This window comes from Haliotis cracherodii, unplaced genomic scaffold (assembly GCF_022045235.1).
Source record: "Haliotis cracherodii isolate W230 unplaced genomic scaffold, xgHalCrac1.p SCAF_19, whole genome shotgun sequence".
NCBI classification, from domain to species: Eukaryota; Metazoa; Mollusca; class Gastropoda; order Lepetellida; family Haliotidae; genus Haliotis; species Haliotis cracherodii.
Window position 1 is genome coordinate 7,179,760 of NW_027266274.1, and position 24,168 is coordinate 7,203,927.

General features: G+C 40.9%; 1 protein-coding gene across 1 annotated transcript in view; it reads left to right on the top strand.

The window, feature by feature from the left end:
• Positions 1–24,168, top strand: part of LOC139466722 (lactadherin-like) — a 275,034-nt gene that overhangs the window by 89,424 nt on the left and 161,442 nt on the right. Inside the window, exon 3 of the mRNA XM_071248368.1 lies at positions 15,943–15,967. The gene's annotated coding sequence lies outside the window, so the exon portion shown is untranslated. The remainder of the gene's footprint in view (positions 1–15,942; positions 15,968–24,168) is intronic.

Sequence of the window (24,168 nt, forward strand, 5' to 3'; positions counted from 1 at the left end):
AATCGCAGAATTCACTAGGACTGACGCAAAATGTAATTACAAAACTAGCGCATTCGATTAATAGAAAAAATATGAAGAGAAAATGTAAAATGCTTTGAATATTATTTCCGTTTCCTTAATGTTATAAACGGCAGACAAAAAAACGTTAGTTTCTTTTTTGTTTCTGTTATCACATGGGTGCAGTTTGATAGTGTCATCGGTATGTAAGTTCACAATAACTGGCAGTGCCAGGTTAGATTGTATAGTCATTCACAGTTCATCAAGGCTGCAGACGTCTGACAAATTTGTGGCCATTCCTGACAAGGCTTTGCGATATAATTAGATGATAAACCTAAAATAACATCTCGTGTTCTTGGCAGAAATGAAGGGTGGCGAGGGGAGGGATTTAACTGATGCCTGATTCCGCTCTGTCAAATTACTTCATCAGCGTTTTAAAAAACGTCTATACCAGTTTCAAGACACTCGAATGTCGAGTGTTTGTTTATGGCATTGGGGATGAGTTGTAGCCACAATAATCGAAAGAAAACACATGAAGATATTCAGTTCCTGTCAGTCGGTAATTATAATGTCATATTCACCAGCAGGCCATGCGTAGAGTGTGTAAAACAGTCTCAGCTGATCAGCTTAACAGTGGCCGACCAGGCACACAGCTGCGGCGGAGACCTGTATCATCATCTGTAGGTGATGCGTCTACCATGCTGCAGGCGAAGAGACACGCCGTGCCTGAGCAGCAAGTTGCATCACGTGTCTATTCCGGTATCAGTATCATACGGAAATGCGTTTTTGAGTTTACACTCAGTCAGTAGAAACAATTCAGACAGGTGATTAAACTGTGTTAAGTTTTTAAAGCCCTTTTCACAAAATCGATCGTAAGGAATATATGTTTACACAGGCCGATATAGACTAACATATAGTCTCTGAAATGAACATATCATACAGAAAATAAAAATCTAATAAAAAGGGAGCCCAGTGATTCTCTTCATTTTCAGATACTGATACTGCAGTAATCTAGACTTGCCAAACATTATAGACTTGCATGGGCTGTAGTTGATATAAATGTATCAGGGTCTGTAAGACAGACTAAGGCCGATAAATCTTCTCTTTTTTTAAATTTTATCTCTGGCACCTGTCTGTTTAAGGTACATAAATTATATAATTCATTCGCAATTTTTTCTAACAAAATGAGAAAATAAAAACAAAGACATGTTGATTTGAGAAATGGCTGACACAAGCGGATGGATGTCTTCAAGATGGCACCTGTCACCCCCCCCCCCCCCCCCCCCCCCCCCTTGCATCGCTTGCTCACTCAGGCTGATCGGACGATTTCAGGATCTGTTAAGTCAATTTGTGGTTTATTTAAGGCTGACGATGGGTTATATAACTATGTCTCTAGAATACATGTATATAGCCAAGATTTGTATCTTTAGATTTTACGCGTTAAGATCACTTGAACCGTTTATGCTTCCATGCATTTCCTTGGACAAGGGAACGATTTTGTCGGCACTCATTGTCGGTATTGTCAAGTCTAGAATGATTTGGCAAGTCTAGTTTGACTCAGATCTAGCCCGAAATTAAGCATTGTTCTGGGCTCCATTTGGATTTATTTTGTAGATATATAATTTAAAATAAGATAACTTTATTTCTGGGAATAAATGTAAGGGAAATATATAGACTGAAATTTCGTTGACTCAAACCCCGCAAAATCCAAACGATATATCGTCTTATCCGTAATTCGAGACAAGAGGAATGCCAATATCAGATCATTGCGTCGATAATGATTTAACCCGGACAATTATTTCGCATAGTTATAAACAATAATTCGAGTAAATGGAGTCGCACGTTTCACTTGTGGAAATAATTTGTCTGGTGTTTTTTTTATGATATTTTTATATATATTTGTTTGCAGTGAAGACTTAGCTCATCATTTCATAAAAATATCCCCAAAATTATTTATGATCCCTAATTTTTTTTAGTCAGTAGGGAAATAAGTCCCCTTCTCTAAATAATCATATTTCTGCTCCGAGAGCAGGACAAACGTCTTAGTCAGAGATTCGAAATTATACCCCAGAACATTGGGTTGTTGACGGCGCATTTCACACATAAACATAGTCCACATATGTTGGGGTCAACACACAATCCAGTGGCCGAGTCATGGACATTGTAGTTTCACTCATGAAAGCTTTCAAAAGGTTTTCTGGTTGACATAAGGACATTTCCACAGTTGACACATCATTGACAAAACTGATGTCCGCTAATTTCCTATTTTGACTTGTAGTGAGTGAGTGAGTTAAAGCTTTACGTCACATCGGCAATATTTCAGCCATATCGTGACGAGTATGTTGACTTGTAACACATGTTCCTGTGTTTTTTCAGCGTAACAATTTACTTGCCTTTGCATGTGTGTGTGACGGTTGCTACCGATGAAGCAGGGTACACTCACCTTTTCGCGGACACCTGATGGTGATTCATAAACGCATCGTCATGATACAGTCGGAGTCGTGCACTAGACTCAGAGATTCCTTGTGATTATGGAATGAATTTTGTCGCATTTATTTATGATGTGGTATTATCTCATTCTTCAGTAGACAGGTCCATCTCCCGTCTTTGAGGGGCGGTCGGGTAGCCTAGTGGGTAAAGCGTTCGCTCGTCACGTCGAAGACCCGGGTTCGATTCCCGACATGGGTACAATGTGTGAAGCCCATTTCTGGTGTCCCCCGCCGTGATATTGCTGAAATATAGCTAAAAGCGGCGTAAAACCATACGCACTCACTCACGTCTTTGAATCAAAGCAAAGGAAAAACATGAACAAGACGGAACAGGCGATCCAAGATGTTATCATGTTGACGTGGTTCAAAATAACTTGACGTGAATCTGTTACCAAATACATTAGGTGCCTTCTGTAAGATAGGAAAGCATTACAAAACCTCCCACCACCTTTGATGCTATCTTCACCAACAAAAGAAGCAGACGACATTGCAACTTCCGGTATCAGAGTTCAACTGCCATGGTTGCTTTGGAGCATTACCAAACGTGGTTGTTCTACCTCATATTTTGTTTGAAGATGTAACCACGAACACGAAAGAAAAAAAACCCGTTTAAATTCCTGAGCCAACTGTCGACGATTGTGCGTGTTTATCATCCCAAATCAGCGGATAGCTAAAATTTACATTACTGCAACTGTCGGTTCCTTCATTGTTGATGAAGCATGAACTAAATGCCTCCAGAGCTTTTCTCCATGCAGTCACCCGCAAATTTTACCAATATGTTCATTTCAAGGCATGTGAAGCGTGTAACACTTTCAGTATCTATCGCCTTTGTTGTCCGTTTTTACACGTTTTGCTCGTACAATCATGTTTTGTAGTTTTTAATTGAACAATTTTAGCATAACACATCACACTTTGTCACAATAACTGACACACCCTTGTTCTTTCGGCATTATGTCAGTATCTGTGAAGAATATCTTGAAAGTACAATGTTCCGCCTCGTTCTGGAATCTGGCGGCCATCTTTTTTTGCAACAGACGACACTGCGAAGGCCTGATAACAATGCTGATGATGCAAAAGAAACAACATCATTCACGCCACTTCAAACCACCGATTATAAGATGATTCAGATTGTTTACTTATTCGCTACGTCATCTGCGACAAGCCCAACAATCATGTATTATCACAGCTACAAAATTACCGAGGATGATGACAATCAAATACATGCACGTGAGCACGCTTTAGATCATGCCAGTTCTGGCTTATTTCATTCCGCGAAGTATTTCACTGTCCTTCCGAGTTAAGATTATAACTATGAATGAATAACATTGCAAATGTTACAATAGTGTTAATATAAGGTTACAAAGGAGAAATTAACATCTACGTCGCATTTTCTGGCTTGAATTAACTTTCTTCTACTTTACAGTTTTGTTCTGTCAAAATAAACATGCAATTTTGAATACTCCCCAGGGAGCTGAGATTGCGCTTTTTAGTACACTGATCCACTGATTGGGGTAATAATTGTTCCGACTATTAGTTTATAGGTTTATAAGGCGCCATGTGGAAAGGACGCTATGTACATGTCAATATTGTTATTATTATCATCACTATTTTTATGGAAATGAAGTAAGACGTAATGCAATTAGTCAACGATGCAGATGAAACGTGGATGAAGCAAGACAGGTAGACAGTGAATCAACAGGGGCAATGCACTTAAACAAGATGAACCAGCGTTCGTGATCCAGCAATGACGGCCAATATGCTGAAACGCTTAGCCTGTCTGTCTAGATTAACATTTAGAAATATAGTCATCTTATTTAAAAATATATGTCTACAAAATAAAAAATAAAATCCAAATGGAGCCCAGGACTATGCTTAATTTAAGAGCTGAGGCTATCTAGACTTGCGAAATCATTCTAGTCTTGAATTGGATTCAGGTTATAACTTATTCTGTAGGGTCTGGGAGACCGACCACCTGTCGGTCCTTTCCTATGATTTCGGTTCATAAATAGCTACTTTGAGTGACTGTACTTTAAGTTAAAAAGTAAGTTGTGGAGATGAGGTTAATTTTAAAAGAAACATTAACGTGACATTGGGAATCCGGGAAAAGGGTATTTACTTAAAACAACTGATGGATGCGACTATAAATATAGGCAAAGATATGCGTCTTAATGGTTTTGACATCCCATCTACCAAAAAGCTGTATTGTCTGATATAGTCTCGCTATCATTTGGAGGTCTGGTCCAGACTCGATTGTTTAGAGGTCGCCATTGTATGGTGGGGGTGCGGCAACAAACAACACATATCTTTGTATGCATCTGTGTGAGTGGTGGTGCTACCGGAAATGCTCGGCAACACCTGGGCCCACTTGCACAAAGCTATCTCAGCGCTAAGATGATTGTAACTCCCATACTCTAACATAGGCTTACGATAGTCTGAGCGCTAAGATCGCTTTGTGCAAGTGGCCCCTGGTGTCATTTCCGTGATCCATTGATATTTTAGTCTATTTTACTCTTTACGCCAAATGAAATCTGTAAATTTGTTTCGGCAGATAATCGAGACTGGTTATTCACTGGCTTTGACGGAGGAGTGGTGGTGTTAGTGTTGTGGGGGTGGGGTGCGAGCGGAGGGCGGGAGGGGGTGGAGGTCAGTTATGTATGTTCACATTTTGCTTTATACCCTGGAGTAAGGGGTGGGACATTTCGCACACTGATTATCTACCTTTGATGACGATGACAACTTTCTGTCATTACAATCCTAAAATATATACGGTACTTTCAAACGGGGAGCAGGTGGGTGGGGATGTTGCTTGCTCCCTCCGACTCCCGCTGGGATGCTCAACATCATCGATAGTCATGACCATGCTACATCTGGTCAACTAAACCATGAATACAACAGGGAGATGTCTTGAAGCTCTGTATCACCCACATGGAGTCCAAGGCCATGCTGTGTCACATGTGAGTGAGTGAGTTTGATTTTACGCCGCTTTTAGCAATATTCCAGCAATATCACGGCGGGGTACACCAGAAATGGGCTTCACACATTGTACCGATGTCGGGAATCGAACCGGGTCTTCAGCGTGACGAGCGAACGCTTTAACCACTAGGCTACTCCACTGCTCGACGTGTTACAAGTAATCATGGAGAAATTCTCTCCCTGATCTCAGATAACTGTTAATTTCTTTGCATATTTTCATGCATACCCCGCAGAGATGATATCACCAGTGCTTTTCATTTGCAAAAATCTGGGTTGAAGGGGGTCAATGTGTATTGTCAAACACAACGTTCGCTTCTGTAACGTGGACATTGAGATGCAATCTTTTGCATTATTAATGCAATTATGCAAGCTGTTCTCGCCGTTTCTCGCAATAGCATGTGTGGGATCACGTGATTCGCGAGATAAACATCTTACCCGTGATTCATGATGAATAAGAGTTTTTTTATGTTGTCGCGTAGTCTCTGTTACACATGTCGTCGTCAGGTTGAAATCTGCATCGTTTTTTTTATCTCAGAAACTTGTTGTGTGGATTTTATGAGGTGTCAGCAGAATAATTATAACGCTTTCGTGAAATCGATATACCGCTTACTGTTTAAAGTAGGACAACTCCACTGTCAAGCAAAACGGTTTCATTGTGTGACACCTGGACAAAATTAATTAGAGGGTCTGTTTGCCTTTGTGTGATCAGACGGCCTGATCTGAGCGTCTGTCCGGGCAGCAGAAGGTCGTTGGTTACATGTAGACATTTTTTTTTTTTTTTTTTTAAATTATTTTTTTTTTCTTATTTTTTTAATTATTTTTTTTTTATTTCATTTTATTTTTAATCATAATTTCTTGATCATACAAATAATAAGAACAAGTTGTACCTATAAGAGACTGGAATTCTTGTCCACTTGTCTAGACTTGCTTATTATAAGGATAGAATTACTATACATCAATGAACTCACCATTCAATACAGCCTTGAGGCAAGGCTAGGTTCCATCCACAGCCGCGTCATACCTAAAGATGATACTTAACTATTACAAGGTGGTAATTGTTGTTACCCTGTCTGGTTCTCGGCATTAAGGGGCCAAAACAAGGACTGGTCGGCTCGGAGTCAGTATACTGTGTCTGAGAGGGTATCTATGTTAAACTACGGCATGGTATCGGGGCTCTAGTCCGCACTAGTACAAGCAGAACACACACGTACATTCACGTCGCTATATACCTGCAATAGTCTGGAACGCGAGTAGTCGTCAGGATTGGCAACAAAAACCTTACTGGTACCGAAGATGGAGTTCAAAACGTGTCCCTCACAAGTGAAATCATTATCCATTTGGCCACCCAAGTTTAACGTTAATGTCTCTTGGTTTATCATTGTATAGAGCGGAAGGTCCGGGGTTCGATCCCCGCCCGCGTCATACCAAAAGACGTTAAAAGATGGTACTTGTTGTTACCCTGTCTGGCGCTCGGCAGTAAAGGACTAAAACAAGGACTGGTCGGCTCGGAGTCTGTATACTGTGTCTGAGCGGGGTATTCAGGAAATTGCGGCAGGGTATCTGAGTGGGCTGGCACTTTAAAATCGGCATCAGTCCGGACTAGTACAAACAGCCACACTCACACACATACATGCACGTCGCTATATACGTGCAATAATCTTAAACGCGACGTTAAACCCATTTTTCACCTCACTTCATTATCCCCCGCCCCAACGAAGTTGGCGGGGGATATAGAAATGGGTTCCGTCCGTGTGTGTGTGCGTGTGTGCGTCCCGAAATAACTCAAAACCCATTCAATACTTTCCAACAAAAACTTTGCATGTTTACCAGACACATACTGGACTGGTGCCTCTTGCTATTTAGGAATTTTAGAAATTTTTGTTTTTTACGTTTCCATGGCAATAAGTTGGATTTAGGTTCTATAGGGGTGGTGTTCGTTTCCGGAGCATAACTCAAAATTTGTTGAATACTTTCTTACAAAACTTTGCATGTCTACCAGGCACATACTCAACTGGTGCCTTTTGATATATAGCACTTTTAGAAATGTTTATTGTTTATGTTTTCATGACAACAAGTTTGATTTAAGTTTTAATATAGGATTGGTTTACTTAAGGAGTATAACAAATAAACTGTTAAATATTTCCTTGCCAAACATTGCATGTCTATATATAAAGCGCATACTGAAATGGGCCATTTGATATTAAGGAGTTTTAGAAATGTTTATTTTAGAATGTCCATTGCAGCTATTTTGACATGGGCTAAGAGAAATGTTGGGTCAGTTACCTGGTTTGGGACCATAACGTGTTAAAATGGGCGGGGGATATAGATGACTTTGTCAACTATACGCTTGTGGTATTAGCTGAATATTCTTTAAAGCAGCGTGCTTTTTTGATAACCTACAGTCCACTGCCGGGCAACAAACATTGAAAATTAAAATTGAAACACACAAGAAATGGTTACTCGATAGTGATTCGAGCGATATCAGAAAATAATGATTAAATGAAACAATCGTTGAGGAATTTGAAGAAAGAACTTTGTGTTCCATAATCTGTGCCTGGTCACAGTTGGTCATTGTTAGTCGCCGTGAGGGTCAACATGCCGTCACCGACTGCTACAGACACCTTGGAAACCGACCAAGTAGACATCGACACCGTTGTGCAATTCCTTCACGACCTGAACTTCCTCAGACACATTGTCTTTCATTCTGGGAATGATTTCAAACTCTAAAGACGACCTCAACCGCTCGTTAAGCGCATTTAGTCCCACAAGTGACAATTGTTGGTATTATTCAATGCAGTTCTAATGTCGTCCGTGATTGGTCAATGGGGCACGCATATCATGACACACTAGTAACAACAGAGACAAAGACAAACAAACAAGGCTTATGATTGGCTCACACAATAGGAGACCAAACAAGTCGTTTGAGAGAGAGAGAGAGAGAGAGAGAGAGAGAGAGAGAGAGAGAGAGAGAGAGAGAGAGGGGTTAAACCCCCATCGCACGTACAATTCAGTGTTTAGTTTCACTGATTACAGAGCTCCAGATAAGCTGCGTATCTGCGTGAAATACGCATAAGAAATGCAGAAATACACAGTAAAATATAATCCAAGCGTATCAAATACGGAACGAACATTACAGATACGCTACAAAAATAAAACTTGTGCGTATCGTCAAAATATTGTGAAGTAACCCTGCGTATTCGATTAGCAAATCAGCAACTTATTTTGAAATTATAAAGGGGCATTCCGTCAACCTTGCCAAACTCCACGATGACAGTTACATCATGATCATTTGCCATCACACTTTCTTGTGGAAGTATCGTGGTATTTTTGAGTCCTATAAAGCTCTCGAACCCACACGACACCAGTTTGCAGGGACTAGATGAATAGTGTTTTTAAATATTTAACTTAAGTACCCACATGTGTAAAAACTAGTGGGTAACAGAAATTTGAATACGCAGGTAGAATTACTGATACCCAATGATTTTAAAATGCATGGGTAAAATACCCACAACACCAAAAGCTTATCTGGAGCTCTGCTGATTAGAAAATGATGATTAAATGGAACAATTATTGAAGAATTTGAGTAACTCTGTGTTCTATTATCTGTGCTTCATTGTGGCACAGTCCACGTGTCGGCGTTGCTCTGGGTGATGACTGCGTTGCCTCGCAAGACAGGCTATTGAGGATTTGCGCCAATGTGATACTTACATGTTTCAATGTTACATATGAAAAAATATATTTAAATGTAGATATACCTTCTCTTTGACCATTTACTAATATTCATTATTTGACAATGTACGTGAGGTGAGGTGAAATGGAGATTAACGTCGCGTTCAAGACTATCCCACTAATATAGGGACGTGCAGAATACAAGTACTTTATTTTAACGTCTTTTTGTGTGACGCGTCCGGGGATCGAACCACCAACGTTCCGCTTTCCGACAGACGCTCTATCCAGTACACCACGGGGGCGGTCGTCGCGAAGAGTATCGGTTCGCTTCAACTGGTAAATTCGATTCTGGGTGTCCAAAGTTATGTGACCCCTCTGATGCTAAACAGCAAAAAACTGGCACATTTCCTGTTCTATCTGGTTAAATCGACACGCAATCCCGTTAAGACAGATTATTTCCTTTGTATGGACTGTTTAGCTATCATGTTTCTCTCTTTATCGCCACAGGATTAAGTGGCTGATTTTCCATCACTTCTGGTACTCTCTGTTGTGTTTCGGCGCAGTGTTCCTGTGTTTAATTATCAGCGTTAACTGACAACAACAACCGTTTTGTCTGTCAGCGGGAACCATCGCTCACTCTCGAACCTCATCGCCCCTCCATGGGGCATTTGGAGAACAAGAGGGCTTCAAACTGTCACACTGAATTATAGACGCTTAGTTATAAGAAATCGCGATAATTTATCTGTATAATGTTTCTGAGATGAAGGTAAAACCACCCCTGTTCCCTTAATGAAGTGGTCGCCAGCGCCGTCTCGCCGTCAGCGGGAGGCATGTTTGAACGCCATGGTAGGAGAACTAGCAATTGGTCGTGAAGACGGAGCCAAGTCTGATATCACATCCTCACCGCTCACCTCTAGAACAATGTATCGCCGTTTGCACCTGATTCTGTGCATGTGATTTGTTATTAGCAGCATTTTAGGTATCCGTTTTTTATTTAAGGAACCAACAAGAATGGTACATGAGAGTATACAAGTACGTAATACTATATAAAAAAAACCCCGAAATTTCTGTGTAAGAATTTGTTTTCGGAACTCATGCGTCTCGTAAGAGGCGATAACGTGACCTGGTTGCCAGGCTCGATGACTTTGTTCATGCATGTCATCGTATCCCGATTGCATAGATCAATGCTTATGATGTCAATCACTGGATTGTCTTGCCCAGATTCGATTTTTTATAGAGTGGAATATTGCTGAGTGCGACCTCAGACAACAAACATCAAACCTATATACAAAACAACAAGGTCGCAGTTTTCATGTAGAAGAAACCCATATTACTCCATATTCATTCTTGCTTCCTCGTCGTTTTCTGTACTGATGATCTGTGTAAATAATAATAAATATTCATTTAATATATTCAGTGTGAGTGAGTGAGTGAGTTGGGTTTAACGCCGCTTTTAACACTATTTCAGTTATATTACGGCGTGTCAGCTTAATGTGGGAGGAAAGCCCGAAGTGATGTAGGTCTCAGACGATTACCACTTCGGTGAAACCCACGAGCACGGGTATGGTGCTGACAAACCTAGAAACATAATTGGGGCGAATTGGGATTCGAACCCACAATCATAGGTTTCTTGCGTGGCCAAGGGACGCAACTCTGCACAGCGAATCGCGGCGCCTTATCGGGCCACCCGTTCCCCCTTAATATACTCAGTGATACATCCCACACCAAGTTAAATAGTAAACCTTAACGCCAGACAATAACCGGTGTCTATTTTCAGCCCTACCAGGACCCAAATGGGGATAAAAGGCAAAATAGAGGTGAAAATATATCATATGAATTGATCACTGAAAATCAGCAATGACACCAGGTGTTCGCGAAAGGGGTAAACAGGACCTGTCTATCGATGGCACCCGCCACGCTCACAATTTGCATAATTTTTTTGTGTTCGTTGTGAAGTCAGTGAATTTCAGGAACATCATTTCTAGACGAACAGGTTGCCACGTGGCTACAGGCGAAGCCATTTGCTTGCAGAGTTGTGCCCCCTAGTCATACCAGGATCCGCTTGTCGTCTGTTCGATTTGCCCCGATTATGTTTTTGGCCTCCCAGCACAGTATCCGTGCTTGTGTGTTTTACTAGAGTGGTAAACTTCTATGACCTGTGTATCCTGTGGCTTTCCAGCCAGATTATTTTTATACACCGTGATAGACTAGTAACTGAAATGCACCATACTCTACTGAAAATGCCCCGTTCCACAAAGTAATGTTATCGCTAAGACTTTCGTAACTCCCATACTTTAACATAGGATTTCGATAATCGTAGCGCTAAGATCGCGTTGTGCTACAAAACTAACTACACTGCCGGGCAAAAGAAAGTATACCCTTAAAAGTTGGATTTGAGCAACAAATTACCAACGTTATCAAACGTTAAAGGCTGAAAACAGTCGCCAAAACACTGCAAACTTAATGTCCAAAGCACAACTGTAATACCGTATCAAATAACTTTCAAACGAATAGTCATTTCTTGTTCGTTTCTTATTAGCCACAAACAAATCTAACATGGGTGTATACTTGCTTTTGCACGTCAGTTTACTTCAAACATGCGCGCATCTAATCACATTCTTAAAATATGCGCGCTTCTAATCAGCCTGTCACGTGATGGTATGCCAAGAATCTAAATACGAGCAGTAATGAACAACATATACAGGAAGCGTTCTGATGTTATCAGCAATCGGAATCGATTATACGGTATTATCAACATTAGTTAATGCCGTGCAAATTTTTCTTTCTTATATTGACACAAAACAGCGCTTAGGAACGCAACCTAGATGTGTAGATAAACTCAACTCTAATTTGTCCGTGCAGGTCATCTGGGTTGGTTCATTACAATTCGGACCATTTAGAGGTCATCTGGCTGTGGGTCAGTGGAGAGGTCAGGGGTATATATGTCCATATTCCCCCTTCCAAAGCGAGCATGTCCAGGTCGCTCTTCGTTGAACCATGGCATTCTCGTTATAGGCTTTTGTGCGTCTCTCATTGCGCGGAGTGGCGTCCTTTTTGATGTTTTGTCTGCTGCGTCGGGCTTCAGTTAGCTATTGAATATATCTTTTATACACTGACCATGGTCATAATTGTGCTGTGGACTACATGGGGTACGAGCTGGAAAGGTGTAGCGGTCCTGGCATATGGTAAACGGGTTATAATGGCTCATGATAATAAACAACCTTAACAATTTGGATACCAGATGAATCGGATTAAGACATACTGTAGGTAATTCCCACGTTTATGCCATGTTGTTCGCGTATCGTCTCACGATAACCACACATGCCTGGCTAAGCCTGGTTTAACATGGTGTTTACTGAACTGTTTATGTTTACAAGAAAGAATGACAATCTTCCTATCACATTTACACCTGCATGTTCGTGATTACGTTCGCTGCCACAAATATGAATAAGATTTTTCTTTAATAAGTTTATATCGACCATAACTGCAAGTACCGGGCAATTAATCATGTTGGGTTTTTTTACTTAACGCTCGCTGACAACAAGCTTCAAAGCTTTCTTTGACACCATCATATTGATTGAAAGTATATTTTCGTATGTTCGCATCAGGTTTTAATGTTAACAGTTCTTCCTTTGTGTTAAATGTGCAGTGTTTTGTTATCTAGCGCACTGGATTGTAAGCATGCACGTTGATCGTACCCAATGGACATTTAATAATGATCATTTTGTCAGCAAGTAACAAAGTTGTATCAACACACTGTAAAACATGTTTAGGATGTAAATACGTGTTTAGAATGTAAATACATGTTTAGGATGTAAATACATGTTTAGGATGTAAATACATGTTTAGGATGTAAATACATGTTTAGGATCTAAATACATGTTTAGGATCTAAATACATGTTTAGAATGTAAATACATGTTTAGGATCTAAATACATGTTTAGAATGTAAATACATGTTTAGGAATCTGTTTGGATACTGAAAGGAATACACAGAGCTGACAATGAAAGTATGTTTCATTACTTCGATAGATCCCCAAACTTCTATATCCCCATTAAACGCTAAAAAGACATATAGAAAGCGCCCTTTTAAAAATTATCTACAATGAATTTAAATGGGGTGGGGGGTTGAGGGGGGAGGGGGCATTAATTTAGACTCAAGACGGTTAAGCACACCCTTTGACATGTTTAGACCCTAAACACGATTAATTATCGGCCAAAGAACTCGCTTTGGTTTATGTTTAGGATCTAAACACATATTTTAGTGTAGTGCTGTTTTCCACTACACCCCCCTACCTCCACCTACACCCCCCATCCACACCCCCACCTACACCCCCATCCCCACCCCCCACTCACGTCCTACGCACCTGCAACCTGCTATGTACTGACGTGTAATGTATGAATGTATACTCGTAGGCTATCAGACATTACATGCTATATTGACTATATAATGTATTTTGTCAACATTTCTAACAAGAAAACCCAAAAATAACTTCCCTCCGTAGTCGGCAAAGATGGATTAGAGACATATGTTTTCTTGTACCGGGGAATATCTATTTTAAGGGTGGGGGCAGTGAGGGGGTGGCGGTGAGTGAGAGCGCAAACCAGGGGGTCGTTCTTTCACTCGCATTTGTTGTAACCCATAATTGCACACAAATGTGCGATATTAGAAATATTATAATAAATAACACGAACTGACCTCACACGGAGTTTTGTGTGTCAATTGGTATAAGGGAGTAGGTGTTACACAGCACAAGTTGGTTTAATAAGCTACAATTTTGCCCTTTAAAAGATGAATATTTTAGGGAAAGTGTGTTTGAAGCTGCACTCCTCTTTGTCCAACTTTGAACGTGTGCCTTGCTGTTGAGATTTCAGTTTGTCACGTGATCTGCCGATGGAGGAGACATACTTGCCTGGCACTGGTAACCTCGACGGAGGAAATCATGTTTCAATGTTCTTATTTCTCCAGGGGCACGGGTGGCCCAGTCGTCTAAGGCGCCGCAATTCGCTGTGCAGAGTTGCGTCCCTTGGGCACGCCAGAAACCTATGATTGTGGGTTCGAATCCCGGTTCGCCCCGATTATGTTTTTAGGTTTGTCAGCACCATACCCGTGCTCGTGGGTTTCACCGAAGTGGTAAACGTCTGACACCTGCATCACTCCGAGCTTTCCTCCCACATTAAGCTGACACGCCGTGATATAACTGGAATACTGTTAAAAGCGGCGTTAAACCCAACTCACTCACTCACTCTTATTTCTCCAATTATAACAATTAGATCGCATCAAATATATTTCTCTTCAATTTTTCATTAAAAAAAAAGCCTCGAATGGAAGATTTTCATTATTACATCAACTGGGTTTAAAACGAGCAAGCGAATAGGGTTGTACCCTGCTTTTAGCAACTTTCCAGTTTTGAGGAGGGGGTGGTATCAGGAATAGACTTCACACTTTCTTTCTTCAATGCTGCAGTCAATACATAAAATCGAACTGGATGCAAATCCTTTAGGTTTAAAACAAGTGAGCGTGTAGGGCTTTTCGCCGTTGTGGTTAATGTTCCAGCAAGATAGGGAAAACCTTAAATGTTCCGATGTAGGGAATCGATCCCGGGTGGCAAGTAAACACTTCAACCACTGGGCTAACCCACCTCCTTCTGTTTTTTATTTTGTTCTCGTTCTCGTATACTCCTTCATGACACACGAAACAAACTCCAACTGGGTGCAAATCTAACTAAGAAAAATAATGTCGACCAAAGGCTCGGCAGGGAGGAGAAAGATGATGTTATCATCAAGTGCATGAAACATATGCTGCTCGTGCAACTTCCTGCATCAGATGGGGATGCCATTATGTAGTTTGAGTCACTATGTCAACAACAACAAAACAACCACTATCAACAACATCGGTGTTACGTGTTTGAGGAAGACGGTAGTTGTTTATTATTAGATGTCCGATGAAACGCAGTTTTCCCTCTGAATGATTTATCAAGTGAAGTGCATAAGATTAATGTGATGTGCTTCTGTTAATCTAAGTTCACGACAGACAAACATAATGTATAAAGTGATTCAGTTAAAACAAACTACATTATATCGATATATAGAGTAAGTTTTCTTTGTTTTGTTTAACGCCGCGCTCAGCAATATTCCAGCTATGTGACGACGGCCTGTAAATAACGTCTTGTCCAGACAATCCAGTGATTGATATTATGAGCGACGATACATGCCGTCGGGGTACGATGACCGCAATCAACCAAACCACCGAGTCTGACCACTCGATCCATTTAGTCGTCTCTTACGACAGGTATAAGTTGAAGGCGACTTATTCTCAACCGGGATATCTACGGGGTATATTCTTAAGACGATGTCAGCTAGGCTAACTTACAGTACATGAAAATGGGTTATGCACAAGGTTAAATAAAAATCATTCTACAAGGAAACCCACGATTATCAAAAGAACTCCAAAGTCTCTTAATTTCAAGTGTAGAGCTGGGGATGGATATGGAGTGCAGGGACTGAGATCAGAATGAAATTTGGGTGAATGTTTTATTAAATACATGACAAGTGTGTGTGTGCGAGTGAGTATTGTTTTGGTTTTGCAATGTTTGGCAGTATCACGGCGGGGGACACCAGACTTCACACGTTATACCCATGTGGGGAATCGAACCCGGGCCTTCGCCGTAACGAGCGAACGCTTTAACCACAAGGCTACACTGCCCTCTCTGTAAGAGAGGCAAGATGTGAGGATATTTTGTTTATTTGTTTTGTTTGTTGTTTAACGCGAAATATTCCAGTTAAAATAATGTTATGTCTTTTGTTTGTTTCAGAATCAAGAAAGGGGAACACCATACGGTAGGTTCAGTTTGTTTGTTTGGTTTTAACGCCGCAATATTCCAGCTTCATGACTGCAGTCTGTAAATGATCGAGTCTGGACCAGACAATCCAGGGATCGACATCACGAGCATCGATCTACGCAATTGGGATACGATGACATGCATCAACCCAGTCAGTGAGCCTGACCACCCGATCCGTTAGTCGTCTCTTACGACAAGCATAGTCGCCTTTTACGGCAAAGATTGGTTCCTGGAGACCTATTCTCCCCCGCATCTTCACGGGTGATGCGAGGATGTAATTCAAGTAGAATGTTATAAGACATGTGGTTTCATTTTACCAATCCGCTTGTCTCGCGCAACGGATAACTCGTCACTATGACAAGTTTTTTGAATTAACGAGGTTTTACCGTACACGTGTCTGAAAACAGCTGTTAAAGATAATCACACAAACATTTATTTCTTGCTGTACATAAAATGTTTCTTTCCTAACTCAGAGACATGCTTGTGGGCTGTTTGCACGTTTTGTTCCCTCAAGGCGCGATCTGTTTTGATGGGTGCGTTTTCTGAGTAGCGCCCTGCATGTCGCTTCAAAATAACCCATCATTTATAGGTGGAATGAGCGAAAACAAGCCACAAAGATCGCAGATATGCAGAAGACTGCTTCCCTTGTCTATTACTTGTGTATTTAACGCTGTCAGATCAATACGCGATGGGGAATGAGTATAGTCCACCGCGGAGCTATTTCTGAGTAAAGTGGTTTCATGCTTCATGAAGAAACCGTCTGACTCTGGTATAAAGTTAGCCTTTTTGGAAAGTTGGTTATTGAAATTGTCAGAAATCATTACTTTTATTGCTCATATGAACGGTCAAAATCTATTTTGGAGGGTATATATGTTATTAATTACCAACTGAAGTATTTTAATATAAAACATGCACATGTGTTAAAGCATGCATCATACATTCTCACTTAATCCGTGTTTTGCAAATGATATGTTCCCAACCAGTTGTTCTTATCCAAGCATGTACTGCGCGTGGTCTATAATTTAAACAGAAGTAAACAACGTCAGATAGGAAGAATGTACAATTCATATTAAACATCACACGTTAAAACAATTTATTTTTGTATGTTATCTGTTATAAGCAGACACGCCGTCATATAACGAGATTACTTTTCAAAGTGACGTCAAACCAACTCACTCACTCTGTTGAATAATTTTTTTCGCATAATATCTAACTATCGTATTGCTTTGAAATACGTTTTGAACAACTTCAGGATTACTAAATCAGCAGCTCGGATGATTGATTGTAAAACCTTCCAAAAAGCCCGTTATCTTCCAAATTTTACGTTTGCCTGAAGCTTTGTGACCTATCCCTTTAACCCTTGACCTTAAAATGGCGGCTCTGTTCAAAGGTTAGCTTAACTCAACACGGTTCCAATGGAGAATTTCTTTTAACGTAAAGCGATCTCTTCGCAATCAGATTCCATTTAAGCATCATTTATTTCTCAGTGTTCGCGAACGTCCTTGTAAATGTTGTCAAGTACTCCTTTCAGAAGCTTAATCGCTCCGATTTGGGCCGAAATCAATGCGCGAATCAAGTTCCTACACCAACAAGACAGGTCAGGGGGAGTCAATTACCTAACTGTTGTACTTCTCCCTCCTTACCGCCATCTTGACATCTGACCCCGATCTTTGAATACGCTTTGTATTTGTCCTTTCATTGTTGACCAATCAAACGACTTGTTTGGTCTCCTATTGTGTGAGCCAATCATATGCCTTGTTTGTGTGTCTTTGTCTCTGCTGTTACTAGTGTGTCATGATATGCGTGCCCCATTGACCAATCACGGACGGCATTAGAACTGCATTGAATAATACCAACAATTGTCACTTGAGGGACTAAATGCCCTTAACGAGCGGTTGAGGTCGTCTTTAGAGTTTGAAATCATTCCCAGAATCTATTATATGGTCTCTGCCAGAATGAAAGACAATGTGTCTGAGGAAGTTCAGGTCGTGAAGGAATTGCACAACGGTGTCGATGTCTACTTGGCGACTAACAATGACCAACTTTGATCAGGCACAGATTATGGAACACAAAGTTCTTTCTTCAAATTCCTCAACGATTGTTTCATTTAATCATTATTTTCTAATCAATAAAACTAAATACTATGAAGTGTACGTGTGCTAGGGGTTCAAACAGAATTATCTCTGTCTTTCTCTTAGAGGGAACATTACATTATCCCAGGAAGACAACGCTCTCTCTCTCTATCTTTCTCTCTCTCTCAGAGAAGACATAATACACGTTCTCTGTCAAAGGAAGACATCCCCCCCACTCTCTCTCTCTCTCTCTCCTTTCCTTTATGTCATATGAATTCCATCTCATCCTTTACCCCTCGGCACTCCTATCACTCCTCTACTTACTCTATCCCTCTATCATTTTTCACGCCGTGATATAACTGGACTACTGTTCAAAGCGGCGTTAAACCTCACTCACTCTTTCATTAATGCTCTCCCCCCCTCTCTCTATTCCTCTACCCCTGCTCTCGTTACTCCGCTACCCCCTGTCTTCCACTATCACTATTCATCTCCCCAACTTGCTGTGTTGGAAAGTATCAGACTCAACAAGAATCACTTTTATCGGGTTAGGCAACTATTCCGACGTAAATACTCGCACGTCATGATATATCAACACTATCATTACACTTTTTACCTTTAACCGGTAGTATTTCGGGATACCATTAGATAGGTTGTATGGACTGTGTGGTCGGTACCGTTAATTTCACGAGGTTTAAAACTAGGGCCTCGTAAGTTTGATTCAAGTTATTTTCAAGACCACTTTTTCTGTTCACTGAAATGTGTGATATATGAGGTGAAATGGGGTTAAACATGCCACAGTTTAACATGAATACCCCACTCAGACACAGTATACCGACTCCGAGCCGTCCAGTCCTTGTTCTAGCCGAGCGCCAGGCTGGGTAACAACAAGTACCATTTTTTGGTATGACGCGGCCGGGGTAGAACCCTGGTCCTTCTGCTCTCCGGGCAGACCCTTTACCACTAGACCACGGAGGCGGTCGTGAAATGTGAAGGTTCTGACTACTTTAATTCCAAAAAGATAATGTGTCCGGTCACACGTGCAACGCCATGTCACCGACAGGGTACCTGATTGATAACGGATGGAACGGTTGATAATATGCAGTCATGAACGATACCAACAGTTTCCGTATGCATTTTGTTTTAAGTAAATGTCAATGAGATTCGACGTCATTTTATGCGTACCATTTCTCTATGTGGAGCAATGGAGGTGTTATTTATGGGCTAGTTTTCAGAGTTCCGTGTCAACTGGCAGGTGTTATGTAAGTGTGTTTACGTGTAGCTAAATGGATATAAGTTGTCGTAAATATGTCGCACGATAAGAGCCTACTGACACTTACGACAGGAAGTAACAAGACTCACATCAGCAACAATAAATAAACAATCTCTCATGAAGATAAATTATCATTTTTAGAAGCTTGGAAATTCCGTAAGATCCTATTTCAGTTCATAATGGGAGTCGAGCCTATTTCCGTTCATAATGGGAGTCGAGTCCAGAATGCTCCCCAGGGGTACCACGATTGTCGAAAAACGCGACTAAAACTGGAAATTGGTAAAATGTAGTCGCATTGTGTTTCCTGGTTGATTGTGTGTCATCGTACTCTGAATGTGTTGGTGCTCATGATATCAGCCACTGGTTTCTGTTACGAGGTGATTTCCAACTTGAAACGCAGAGGTTACTCTAGAAATCACAAAATAACCACATAAGATCAATGAATAATCAGTAGAGTATATTTTAGACAAAGTCTTGAAACAGGCCTGTCTCCGATCTTAACTCCAGAACAGTGTTGGAAATTGGAAGGAATTCGGTTTTTCCAAAAATGTAGCAGCCACCGAACCGCACTAGGCAAGTAGATATAAAGGTTAAAAAAATCCCTCGAATCCCCCCTCCTGTCGCTCTTATATCAGTAGAGCCAGCCTTCAAGAAACTGTCCCATTCATAAACTTCTCGAATGATCAAGAACCATGTTCATGTGCCCACAAGGGCAGATAACTCTAAATTCTAGTACAAAACCATTCTGGTAAGCTCTGCTCCCTGCAGTCGGCCGCTTTTCAAATTTGGTGACGATTGTACGTGGTACTTTTTACAAGCCATTCAATCATTTGCTGCCACCAACAATTGTTTGTTTTTTATTGTTATAAACGTTATTTTACTTTGTCTTTTACGACAAATATATTTGCAACAGTTTCTACAGTCACTGAAATTAATACCATAGTACACTGGCCGTGTCGTTAGTTTGCTTGATTCCACGAGAGACTGGATTTTTCACTCTCTAATTAATGTAAAAGGAAGTAATTCTAGGCGTCTGTGGCAATGACGTTATCGTCACAGTGGAACGCCGTTAATCGTTGATAGAGCTACGCTCCTAAGTCGCGCCTGGATCCGTTGATCGTAGGTTCGAATCCCATATTGGTCCCGACTACGATCCTTGGTTTGTCAGCACAATACAATTAGCAGGTACGCTCTGAAATAATGTTTTACATTTGTTTGACAACGCTGCTGCATTGTCCACCACACACCTGCCATCAAGACGAGCGGCCATATTGACATGCAAAAAAACTGACAGATGAACTTTTTACCCGCGCAGGTTTCTACCACTGACACGGTAATTACGAATCCGCCCAAACACCAGCCTAACGCCATCATTGTTTTAAAAAGACCACTTTCAAGTTATTAAAAAATGCGACCGGGCGATTTGTAAATGTTCAGTTCGCAGCATTGTACACATTATGTGCTCCACTCAAAACCGTGGGCAAATCTTTTAACGGCTTTGTTGTTTTGGTCATTAGGGCTTTCGTCAAATTGGGGACATGTGTCGTGTTTCCCGCATGACAAAGCACCTGACGTACATGCATAATGTCCTTCCCGCCGTTACCAGGACAGGTAGTTGACCGCCACGTCACCGCACGTGTAAAGCAGACGACAGGGTCATACGCAGACGACACAAAAAAAAATCGAAAAAAATCAAGGACACCAGTGTGGTAGACTCTAAACTCTACGGAGGAACCTTCAGGAAGGATTACGGAGGATTTACACCCTGTTGTTTATGTTCCTGTGAAATACGGTTATTTCATAATCGGAAAATGCAACGAGAGTTCCTCTATGATCGTGTGGGAACCTACTGAGTGTTGACCTTCCTGTCCGGAACTCACGTGGTCATCTGGACGCATGATTGGACGCAGAGGTAGGTGGTCAGTGACTTGCACCATTAGGTTCCCAATCATACATCTAATGTGTAATTAAGGTCGTAGCTATGGCTTCTGGATGTACCATTAGGCTCGTGACTAGTGCTACTGGTTGTACACTCGAGGGACCATCAACTGATCTGTGAACATGATACACAAAGACATCACAAAGCCATGTCTACCTCATATCTCAAACTATGGGAGCCGAAACAGTTACTTATATTCCTTTGTGAATCAGAGCCTATCGTAATTCTTAAACATAGGGGTCGTTGGGGTAGCCTCGTGGTTAAATTGTTCGCTCGTCACGCCGAAAACTCGGTTCGATTCCCCATATGATTACAACATGTGAAGCCCAATTTTGGTGCCTCCCACTTGATATTGCTGGAATATTGCTAAAAGCGGAGTTCACCTATACTCACTCACTATTAAACATATGACATGTGGCAGGTGCCCTAGCGGTCCATGGCAACGCAAGTTGCAGAGAAGGGTTACGTCCCCTAGTTACGCCTGGATCTGCTAATGGTTGGTTCGAATCGCGGATTCTTCCTGATGGTGGTCTGTGGTTTATCAGCTCCCCTTCTCGTGTGTTTAGCGAAAAAAAAGTTGAAAACGTCTACGCCCTGTGTCTCTTGAGGGTTACGTCCCCTAGTTACGCCTGGATCTGCTAATGGTTGGTTCGAATCGCGGATTCGTCCTGATGGTGGTCTGTGGTTTATCAGCTCCCCCTTCTCGTGGGTTTCGCCAAAGTTAAAAACGTCTACGCCCTGCGCCACTTGAGGGTTACGTCCCCTAGTTACGCCTGGATCTGCAAATGGTTGGTTCGAATCGCAGATCATCGTCCTGATGGGGGTCTGTGGTTTATCAGTTTATCGCCAAAGTTGAAAACGTCTACGCCCAGCGTCACTTGAAGCTTTCTTCACTCATTAAGCTGACACAACATGGAGCTGAAATACTGTTAAGCCACGTTAAGCCACTCATTTCTGTCTAACTATATTTGGTGAAACGGTTCCACTTTGAGCTGCTCGCCGACTTGTTCACATACGCTGATACCTGCTGGGGGAACGGATAGCGGACATGTTTCATCAGGAAAAAAAGGCAATAAATATTTCAACGGAGGTCGAATCAAAAGCCGAAGGGGTTAACCTGTTTTCTGTCGTGTGTAATGAGGAAGTATAAAAACAATGCAAAGTGGAATAAAAAAGTACACAGGCTATAACTTTTCATGCAGCATATACAACATGAAAGTGGAAAAAGGTGTCTTGAAAATGATCATGTGCATTCTGACTGACACGACCCTCTGCTCAATATACGTTTCGGCTTCGGCGGCGGCAGGGTTTTTCTGGCGGTCTCATGTATACGTCTCAACGTTATAAATATTTGAAAAATGGAGTTAAAAAGTTTGAAATCATCTAATTTTGTAATCGAGACAGGATGTTGGAGTTAAATTTTGACGTTTTCGTTTTTTTCGAACTTGCCGTTTGTCAAATGAACGTAATTATACGTGTATTAGGTGTAATCTTGTGGCTTAGTTTGACGAACTGTTTAGAATATGAAACTGCCATAGTTCTTTACACTATGAGAAAAATATAAACCGAGGGGCTAAAGAAAGTATACAGAGTTTGTTTTATAGGTAATTGAAAATTGAAAGAACTGTTGTTAAATTTGATTATGTCTATTTAACCATCACTCATTCCTGCAACAGCTTGTAAAAAAAAGTAATCTGTGGCTGGGTAATTTTGTGTAAATAAATTGGTTTAATGAAGGCTGGGGTAAAAAGAGAATTTGCAACCACATGATGCCTACTATTAGCGAATCGACTTTTGAATTTTTAAAACTTATAAATGAAATTAAATTTTATAATTAAAGTAGGAGTATTCTTTGAGTGCTGAGTAATTGCAAGTACAGTTTGAATATAACATCGCTGACCTAAAATATTTTCAAATGAAAATCAAACATGATAAAATCAACTGAGAGGTAAAGTTTCTTTTCCTCCTCGGTTTATTATTTAGGCAATGTGAAACTTTTGTGTAACACTAAATTACTGAGATTCTTAATGTCAAAATATATTTGTTTAAATAGACTAAACGGTTTTAAAGTAAAATCTAATCTTTAAAAAACACAAGCATATTTATTGGTTATGACTGGGCTATTTGAAACTATGGTGGTAAACAAACACAGCTATGTTTCAAATACAGTTTCCGTCATATATCATCTCGTCACCTGGGACACGTCCTGTGATAACGGACTGATAAGTAGTCGTGTTTACAGTAGCACACATCATGGCTCTTTGAGGAAAGTTTCAGGTGATCGAGATTTGAATCTTGCGCATGTCAATCCCCCGTTGCCTAGCACCAGGGGGAACTCATAATCTGATTGGTTGCAGAGATAACAAGCTGTTTGATACGTTACTTTTGACGGACACCTCACGGCGGCAGCCACCTGCTTCTGATGGATAACTGGAAAGCCCCAACAACTCTGAAGAAGAAACATGATTTGTTGTTAACACGTGCACATCGTGACGTTCCCTATTAAAGTTTTGTGTACAGAATGGAAATATTTATGCCTCGCTCATTGAATTATTTTGTTAAACAAGGAGGATGTTATGATTTAGCTTATGATTCAAAGTCTTTCAAACTTTCAAAAGGTTTGTGGTAGACAGGTGAAGGACATTTCCAAATTTCCAAACATTCCATCAAAATGACCAAACTTATGTCCGATATATTCCCTAGTTTGACATTACCACATGTTTTCGTGTTATATTCAGATGAACAATTGACTTGCCTTTGCGTGTGTTTGTGAAGGGACGCGCTCACCTTTTCGCGATCTGGTATCATTACTATTTGATAGTGATTCATAAACACATGCTTATGATATAGTCGGAATCGTACAATCGACACTGCTCTTGACAGATATTTGTTATGAATATTGAAGGGTCTTTCGCTTT